Consider the following 10,068-nt stretch of genomic DNA (forward strand, 5'->3'; position numbering starts at 1 on the left):
GTAGCTAAAGAAAGGATTGGGATCACACCATGTCTTCCCTTTCAGAGCCCACATCAGACGGCAGTTCAGTTTAATGCTAGCGCCTGTGACATTTGACCAGCTCCTGACTCCTTCTCTGCACGTTCTTTTATGTGCACAGCTCAGTGACATTTGGAGCAGTCAGCGGTGTTCCTGCTCTTATACCTTTGCATATGTGCCCCTGGTGTGAACAGGGCATACCCTACCGAGCATGACCTTTCACCTCTATGCTCCCCTACAGGTAGAGCTGCCCCCTGTGGGCTGGAGGGAGACCTGTGTTTGAGCCACCTTACAGCCTCCGCTAATGACCAGCGCAGCTATATTTAGAACACACTGTCTGCCGTCCATTCACATCATTACGATACGGTACATGTCTAACTTATCTTTCATTTTGTACCTTCTTCTTTTCAAATATACATCAAACTATAAAATTACATACTTCTATCACCAATTAAAATGCCTTTTTTCAGTGTATATTTTAAGACTATAACCTTTACATGGGTGGTGGATACTAATCTTGAATATGCGATATGACTGCACATAATGCATGTTTAATATGAATTATGAAGTTTTATTTAATTTATATTTGAATTAGAAATATCCCCAACAGGTAAATGATTCACTTACTCAAAAATTATAATAATCAGATGGAATCAATAAAAAAGAAGAATTCATCCTCCATCTATCTCCATCTCTGTTCTATATTTAGAAAATGCATCTTTCTCTGACCAAACTACCACATCAAATACTTTTCCTGAACAGTCAAACCACGAGTGATAAATGTGAGCCATGCTTTACAAAGGCAGCTAAACAGTGTGATTAGTGAACGCTGTCAGTAATTACCATCACACCGCACTCTCCTGTCAGATTTGTGTTCTGAGTGGCAGCTGCATACCTTTACAGCAGGTCCAACAGCTGTGATTCCACCATTACAATACCCACCTCACTACAAATGCCTGGAAACCATAATCAGATTATTTTCTAACACTTTCACATACAACTCGAAGCCACGCAAACAACTTCTCCACTCTCAGAACCTACCTGTCGAATCAAGGAACGCACAATCCCCAAACTCCCAATTTCCAGTCACCTGTCTGTCAAACTTCTGCCTTTCCTCTCCGTCGTAACTCCTTTCACGTTCCAGTAGCGATTGGTCACACGGCTGGATTTGTTTTTTCCTCGGCAAAGCTTCCGATGCTGCTCGCTACCGCTGCCGACTTGTTGTACTTTAATTGTGGTTGCTAGGCGATAAGCTTCTCCAATTCTGCACGCGGCGACGAGGAGGGGAGCGAGGGAGGTGGGAAAGGGGGTAAGGAGCGAGAGAATAGGTGACGGGGGGTGGAAGGAAACGCTCATTATAGACACAGTAGCCTCCGGAGAATACAGGTGGGGGGTCCATACAGTACCAGGGGGGTGATGGACGAGGAAGTGAACAACAGGTGGATTTCGAAAATGTGTCAAAACCTCTTGTTTTAATGTACGTGGAAAAATCAATTATAAAGAATGCAAAAAATGTTAATCAGCAGTAGTGCAGCAATTAGCTAATTAGCCATTTTCTACAACACAAGCAGTAAAATATGTTTCTAGAGTCCACAGGGGTTTGACACTTAAAACCCACTTGATACAGAGGTTCAGTTTTGTAATGTGTGCAGTTTTTTTTTTTTTACATTTTTATAGTACACAACATATTACACTAATGTAGTTCAACAAGGGACATACTTAAAATTGCTGCTATAAAAGTTGTAAGCGTTATGTAAGGGTAATAATCTTGGGTCTTGAACATTACGACCCACACACTGTAAACCAGTAGAGGAATATTGCAGTACTGAATAACTTCAAAACACAAAATAGCAAGTTAATTTTGACAAAACTGTAAATAATATTGGCTGGTTTAACAGGTTATGTTGTATTTTATATTCTCAGTTTTTTTATTCTAATATTTCTAAAACATAATTGTAGTTTAGTTTAGGATGAAATTTGGGTTTATTTTGTCCAGGAAAATGTTAATCTGTCAAAAGGATTAGAAGGGGAGAGTTAAAGATGCACTATGTAACTTGAACCCCTAACCTGAAATGTCATATAGTGTGTTGTAATGTTATTTCCTGGAGTTGCATTTTGTTCCATTCGCACAAACCTTCTTTGAGCTCTTCCTGCAAACAGAAAACACTCTGTTCCACATTGTGATGTCATGTGGTAATACAGGAAGTGCTCCACTGTGTTTTCAGACTTCATAAACCTTCACTAGTTTAATTTGGGTAATTTCAGACTTGGAATTGTCCATCTCTACTGAACTAAATGTAAAAACTTAACTTAAAAAATAACACTTCATGATATCACAAGGTGGAACAGAGCATTTTGAGCTTTGAAGCTGTAGACAGACTAATAATAAAGGATTACTCAAACATATGTGAATGAAACAAAAGTCCAGGTATGTTTTTGAGGAGGTAACAACATTCTAACATGGTTTTTCACGCAAGTTCGCAAGAATCCATTTTGTGTGATATAAGACCATTAATAACTGAAAATATGATCGTATTATGTCAGTATAATTATTTTCTCACTTCTTTTGTTGGTGTCATGACTAAAAAAGTAGACACCTGATTTAAAAGAATGATGCCAGACGCGGAGCCATGAAATAACGTTAACACTTTATCAATTTCTCCATCGCACCAGACCACCCACTTGGACTTTTAACAACACAAACATCAATACAAGTCCATGGGGCAGCAGAAAGTGAATTGTACTTATCGGCTGGTGACCTTTGATGCTCCCGTGCGCTCTTGGAGGTTGTCCCATATGTCTACAGTGTATACAGAGTGGACGTATGTGTCATATGAAGTTACAGAGGGGTGACTCACTGTGTTTGTAGGCACTGACTGTGGTGGGAATTCATAAATATCTGCCAGCACATTGTCCACTCAGTCTATAGTGTGACGCCTAAGAAGCACACCGCGGAGAAGGCAGCATTACTCATAGCTGCTGGAAATGTCAGTCGAAGAAAAAAAACACACACAGGAAATAGTGTCATCTTGTCCTCTTTATGTGCTGGCTCATGCTGATTGCTGAAGATACACCAAACTCTGAAATGAATGAGATACTGTGTGAAATGTAAACAAACGAAATGTGTCAGTGAAAATCTGTGTGGGGCTAATTACAATTAATTACATGACCTAAATAACAGTTATTGATATTTAGGGTGATATTGAAGGGTTGGGCTTTATGACAACAGAAAAAAGAAAAATCCCCTCCTATTGATTTATCACAATTTTCGATTTGACTCGTTTTTCTAAAAATGTACATAAACAATTTACTTACAGAGTTTTTATCTGTGTCTGGAGTTGTGTTTTTTGTTTTGTTCACACATGTTTAACACATATACTAGTATTGAGGCTCTTAAAGAGAAAACACTCTGTTCCACCTTGTGAGGTCATGTGGCAATACAGAAGTGCTTCTCTGAGTTTTTAAACTCTGTAATCTCTACACACTTTTGATAACACACATTTTTGATAATTTCAGCCCTGGAACTGCCAATTTTTTATGAATAAGAAGTAAAAATGTAGCTGTTAACTACCAAAATTACCACTTCATGACATCACAAGTTGGAACAGAGCATTTTGAGCTTTGGAGACAAAACTAATAATAAAGGGTTACTCAAACACATGTGAATGGAACAAAACACAAGTCCAGGTAATGTTTTTGAGGAGATTCTAATATAACTTAATGCTCACAAGAGTCAATTTTGCATAATATAAGACTTTAAATATAGTTATCTCTAAATACCACAGGCATAAAGTATCATTTGTATCTCAATTTTTTGTAGCTTGTTTTTAGACTCTTTCTAACCTCCAAGCTGTTTACTGAACTTGAGATGTTGCCAGGTACTGATAAGTAAATATTAAGTACTAAAGCCAAAAATATACAGTATATGCTAGCTGATCTCATTATGCAAACTATTTTAGTAACTCGCTCGGAGGACTCAGTGGGTAATGCTCCCGGGAGGAGAGTGAATCCAGGATACATTTCATTCATAGAGTTTCCTGGGGGGTCCACATGACAGTCACAACAATCAGCCACGTCACAGCAGGGGAAAAGAAAAGATTAGAATGAAAAGGCCAGCAAAGGTCAAAAAGAAAAATTATGTATGCACTGAATCAGCTTAAAGTTAAAACACAATTAAAAAGTGAAGTTTGCAGGTGGTACAAAGCTAAAGGAATCAATAGGTCAATATTGAACTGACACGGACTCAGAACATTTTTATTTGAACTAAAACAAACTGCTTTTCATAACACTGCAGAAAACTTCATACTTCAAAACTCATACCAAGGTAAAGCAATAATATCTCCATCTAGACAAGTAGGTAGCGGACCTCCCACCAGAAAAGTTGAGCCGTGCACCTTTTAAGAAGGAATGCAGAGGTTTATATAACTCTATGGGAGATTCACTGTTTTGGAAAGAAATATCCAAACATATTATCCCCAAATGTTGAATCTTATTATTTGTTAGGGATTAGCTCATCAACCTTGCCATATTAATCTTATTGTTTAAAGTCCTTTCAACTGACGAAGACTCTTTTAGGGTTGAAGCTATTGTGGAAAAATAAATAAATAACTTTTGTTTGTTTACGCTGACAGAGAAGACACTGAACTTTGAGTCAGTTTTTGTTTTATGTGGAGAAGCCCAGTAATTACAGAGATATTAACCTCCTTCAAGATGACACACCATTTTCATCTGTTGTTTTGTGAATTTCGAGCTTGTTAGTAATTAAAATTTTAAAGGTCCTATACAAAATTCACCGTTGTGAGTCAGCCGTGTTATAATGTTGTTGCCTCCTCAAAAACATACCTGAAGTTGTGTTTTGTTTCATTCACACGTGTTTGAGTAACCCTTTATTATTAGTCCGACTACGTCTCTTACACTCAAAATGCTCTGTTCCACCTTGTGATGTCATGAAGCGGTAGTTTCTAAGTTAACAGCTACTATTTACCTCTTGTTCAGTAGAGATTGGCAGTTCTAGGGCTGAAATCAACCAGATGATTCTAGCAAAGGTGTGTGGATTTTAAAAACACAGTGGAGCACTTCCTGACATCATGAGGTAGAGCAGTTTGTGTTTTCAGTTTGAGAGATGAACTCAGCCTAAATATGCAGGGTTTGTGTTTTAAACATGTGTGAATGAAACAAAACAGAACTCCAGATATGTTTTTGATGTAGAAACAACATTATAACAAATTAGAAAACAGCGTAATTTGGGATCTTTAACCTTTAATTCTTTGTATTTTATCACGATGAACCAACCAAACTTCTATAACAAAAATATAGAGCTGCTGCAAGACCAGAATAACCAGATTTTGTCAAACGCTCCATTCAAACAGGTCTTAACCTACTTGCCCGCTAAGTGTAATTTCAGCCAAGTTTATTTGACACTTGACACTCAAAAGTATGTCCACCACCTCCCATGCTGCCAGGGCGGGTCTGCAATTTTACAATGTCATTATTTGTACAGGACTCCCCCTCCCAAGCTCCGCGGTTCCAATACCAACTGTAAATCAACACAAGAGAGAGTGCGAGCGTCTGTGCATATTTACCCATAAATCATTGCAGCGGAGCCACCTGCAATCACGCTAATAGGGTTGGAAGACGTGCTGTCATCCGGGCCATGATGTCACCCGGCCGGCTCGCGTCTGTGGGGGTGTGGGCACATGGGGGGAGGTGTCTGTGGTCTGTATGGAAATGTATGTGCGGCATAGGCGTAAGTTTAATCAAATGCATTTATGTGAATAGATCTGCCGTAAACACGCGAGTCCTATATGGTCTGGTGGTTAGCGCTGGCTTACAATGGTGTGTGGGATTCCATCGAGAAAATCTAAACAAGTGGAGCGGTTAGTAAGGGCCTGCCACGTTTCCACACAATGCAGCTCATTCACATAAATAACCGGGGACTTTGAAAAACGGGACCCTTATTTACTTCTCCTCTGTAGATAATTGGCCTGTTAAGTTTTGGGCAAGGGCTTGGATTGAGAAAAAAGTGAAATGTTGAAGGTCCTATATTACACAAAATTGACTCTTGTGAGGTTTAAGCCATGTTATAATGCTGTTGCCTCATCAAAAACGTACCTGGACTTGTGTTTTGTTTCATTCATGCATGATTGAGTAATCCTGCATTATTACTCTGTCTACATTTCCAAAGCTCAACATGCTGCGTTGCACCTTGTGATGTCATGTAGTGCTAGTTTTGAAGTTAACAGATTAGACAGTATCCAAGTTTCACGATACAATATTGTCACAGTATAAACCTCATGGTACAATATTTATTGCAATATCGTGGGAAAGCTCACGATATGGTGGGGAGGCTCACGATTAGGGTACGATATTAATTGCGATATTTTGTGGAGGCTAACAAAACTGTTAATATGCTACTTTTTCTTTTAAAATGCCTTGACAAGACTTAATCCAAAGAACTAAGACCTAAAAGTGTTTAGAACTGTTATTTCTTCTTGTAGTCTACACTGAAATGGAGCAAAGAATCATGGGCTATGTAGTTCCTTCTGTCTTTTTTTTAACTATTGCTGCACCATAACTCTTACTTTAAACAAAGAGACTTGTAATTCGATATATTGTGATGGTCCATGATATTATTATGAGAACTTTGACGATATAATATCCTGATATTTTGGTTATTGTTACATCCCTATACCAGATACCTTGTACCTTTAGTTGCATAGAGATTGGCAAATCCAGAGCTGAAATCAAGATAATGCTAGTGAAGGTGTATGGAGTTTAAAATCACAGTGGAGCACTTCCTGTATTGTCACAAGGCATCACATGGTGGAACAGAGGGTTTTCAGTCTGAGAGAAGAACTCTACATACGCAGGGCGGTGTGTTAAAACATGTGTGAATGAAACTAAACACAACTCTTGGTATGTTTTTGATGAGGAAACAACATTATAACATAGATCAGAATATAGTATAACATGGGCCCTTTAAAGGAGACATATTATGCTTTTTTAGTGTAATATTTGTGTAATATTTTTTGTGTAATATTTGAACTATAACAGAAGTAGATCATTTGTTTTGTTAATTGTAAACTGCAGTATTGGTCTTACAGATTTACAAAGAAGCACAGACACCTGGTTCAAAGCCGCAGAAATGATTAGCCTCACCAATATCTGACAAATGGCCATGTGACATGTTTAAATACTACATGTATGACTTTTGATGATTTTTTGAATAATTGCATGCAAGATCAGAACAGTGGGCGAGAATAGATGATAGGTGAAAACAGACTGTTTCTAAGCTCTCGAGCCTTGGATGCAGAAAAATACAGGATTACTCAAATGTGCCTGAATCAATCAAAATACAACTTTAAGTAAACTAATGATGAGGGAACCCTATTATAACATGGTTAAAATCTCATAAAAGTCAGTTTTACATAATACGTCCCCTTTAATATAACTCAATCTTATGAAAAGTCTGGTTAAGATGGATTGGCTGCCAGTGCTATCTGTCAGCCAAGCAGTTGGAGCATCATCAGAGAAAACAGGGCTTGAAGTGGGAGCTTAATAGTCCGTGCCACTGCTTAAGCTGCTCGTGCTTTGATGGAAAAGATGAACTTGACAACTGTAAATGGCAAAATAATAAAGAAATTTAGAGGGAAAACGCATAGGCCATTATGTTTTTATATCAAAGTGGATTAGTGCACAGGCGTTGTGCAGAGTCTGCTCGTTAGAAAAAACACATTAATGACATTGTTATTACAGATTTACTGTGTGTTTTAAGGAGATTTAAAGGGCCAATTTTGCACAATTTCCTGATGTATGTTATAATATTGTTTCTTTGTCAAAAACATACCCGCAGTTGTGTTTTCTTTTACATATGTTTAACACACAAACCCTGCATATTTAGGCGAGGTTCTTCTCTCAGAAACACTGTTCCACCTTGTGATGTCATGTGGTAATACATACAGGAAGTGCTCCACTGTGTTTTAAAGTCTATAGACTATGTAGATAGATATCGATTCACTAGAATATTTTGGTTAATTTCTGCCCTTGAATTTCCAATCTCTACTTACCAAAAAGTAAAAGGTAGCGTCTAACTTAAAAACTACTGACTACCATGACATCGCAGGACAGAGGGAGCATTTTGAGTTTGGTAGATGGAGACAAACTAATAAAGAAATACTTATACGTGTGAATGAAACAAAACACAACTCCAGGTATGTTTTAACAAGATGGCTTAAAGCTCACAAGAGACATATTTGCATAATACAAGACCTTTAAAGCATTTTTGTTCCATTATTTAGTTGAATGTATAGGCATTAATTACAATTTTCATGTAACACATAACTTTGTGCTTGGCTATATTTCACACTTTGAAATAGTAAGCAAACATATTGTTGTGTTATTGTAACTATGCAATATCCTGATTGAACCTGAGTGAAGTAAGAACCCTAAACCATTTTTTATTGGAAACATTAATGTGTTTTGGCAATAACAATATGAATGCCTAGAGAAGATTTTATAGCTAAATAGGTAGATACAGATAAAAACATGTTAATTATGCTTAACGTCGCAGATATTGGATTGTACTTGGGATAACTTGTAAAACAGAATTGCAAAAGCTTTCGTAACTGTGTGCCTGGACAGTAAGTCAACACAAGCAAAGGTAGCTAATTATAGAAAGCCAGTACATACACCATCCCCAGATAGAACTACCTCCACTTTGCATGAATCAATAAGTCACGTCAACACTACTACTTCTTTTTGTTCTAAATGAGTCATTGGTAAACTGCACTGCCCCCTGCCTACACTTTTAAATCGTACCACACACTACACTATAAACAGTGTCCCTCGTGACTCAAAGTAAGCCCGGTGACGACACAGTGATCGGCATGCTAATCATATCAAAGAAGTGGGGGAAGCTTCCAGGGCCAGTGACGCATTCTGAGAGGATGTTTGTACCACGGATATTCTCAAACGCACAAAGTAGAGACACAGCTATCTTCAAAAATAGTCAACCAAGCTAGACAGGCACCAGTGGAAATGGGTCTATTTATTTCACCTCATTAGAATTAAATGATCCATCGGCGGGTTACAGTGGACCCTGGTTTTAACGATGGGAAAGAGCTCGGGGCCCCTAGATCAGACTTTGATGTGCAGCGTCCGTCAACCGTCCACAACAATTTACTGTCCTCTTTGGCTTCCTGTCACACACGCCACAGCACCTCAAGCTTCTTATTATAATACTGTATTAGTTAAAATGTGCTTTTATATGACACATTAGTAAATTGAAGAGAAATATTGTTAAACTGTGGTAAATGTAATATATGTGCAGCAATTTTTTTTCTTATAGGGCTTGATATTGACACCCTGAATGCCATTTTTTCTCCTGCCAATAAAAAAATTTGCCAGGCTGACACTTCCTAGTGCCTCTGCTCAATTTCATTTCTCTCCAGTGACTAGGTCAGGAATGGGAATACACTAGATGGTTTGCAAGAACCCTGGAAGTGTGAGTCCAGGCACCAGCCAGTCAGCGAAGAGCCAGACATTCTGTGCTGATGTCTGATTCCCGAGACTGAGGATTTAAAACCGGAACAAAGAGAATGTTTGGTGAATTTTATCAAGGTGAAAGATGTTATTGACCTTCTTCCTACAGGATTTTGGAAATGCTTAATATACTTGTTAGCCCCGTTAGCGGCGCATTACATACGTCATGACCAAATAGCAGCGAATAAACTGTCAAGCGAACTAATTCTAATGCTGCGAAGTCAGACAGTTTCCACGAAGTGAAACCAGCTGATGAATCAGGCTAAACAACAATCAGATTCTGTTTTTGAATTTCCCAGAAGTCCTAAATGGACCTAAATATCTTGATAGAGGTTGTGATGCACAAATTGGTAAAGTAACCAAATGTGTAGACATATTTACTTGCAGCTATTTTTAGTGAATATATATTTAAAGCAACACTATGTAACTTTCTGGCGATCCTCTGCATGATTCTGTGGAAATACAATGTTAGAACCATACTTCGGAACATTCTCCATGGCGATAGATGAG

The 10,068-nt window shown here is 38.1% G+C and overlaps 1 protein-coding gene across 1 annotated transcript in view; it reads right to left on the bottom strand.

Annotated features, from left to right (window-relative positions):
• LOC110159742 (ankyrin repeat and fibronectin type-III domain-containing protein 1) overlaps positions 1 to 2,811 on the bottom strand; it is a 47,011-nt gene extending 44,200 nt beyond the window's left edge. Inside the window, exons 1-2 of the mRNA XM_020924352.2 lie at positions 2,778 to 2,811; positions 1,060 to 1,282 (exon numbers count right to left, since the gene is read on the bottom strand). The gene's annotated coding sequence lies outside the window, so the exon portion shown is untranslated. The remainder of the gene's footprint in view (positions 1 to 1,059; positions 1,283 to 2,777) is intronic.
• Between the last annotated feature and the right edge of the window lie 7,257 nt (positions 2,812 to 10,068).

Source organism: Boleophthalmus pectinirostris, unplaced genomic scaffold (assembly GCF_026225935.1).
Source record: "Boleophthalmus pectinirostris isolate CB_2022bp ecotype Guang Dong unplaced genomic scaffold, ASM2622593v1 HiC_scaffold_14, whole genome shotgun sequence".
NCBI classification, from domain to species: Eukaryota; Metazoa; Chordata; class Actinopteri; order Gobiiformes; family Gobiidae; genus Boleophthalmus; species Boleophthalmus pectinirostris.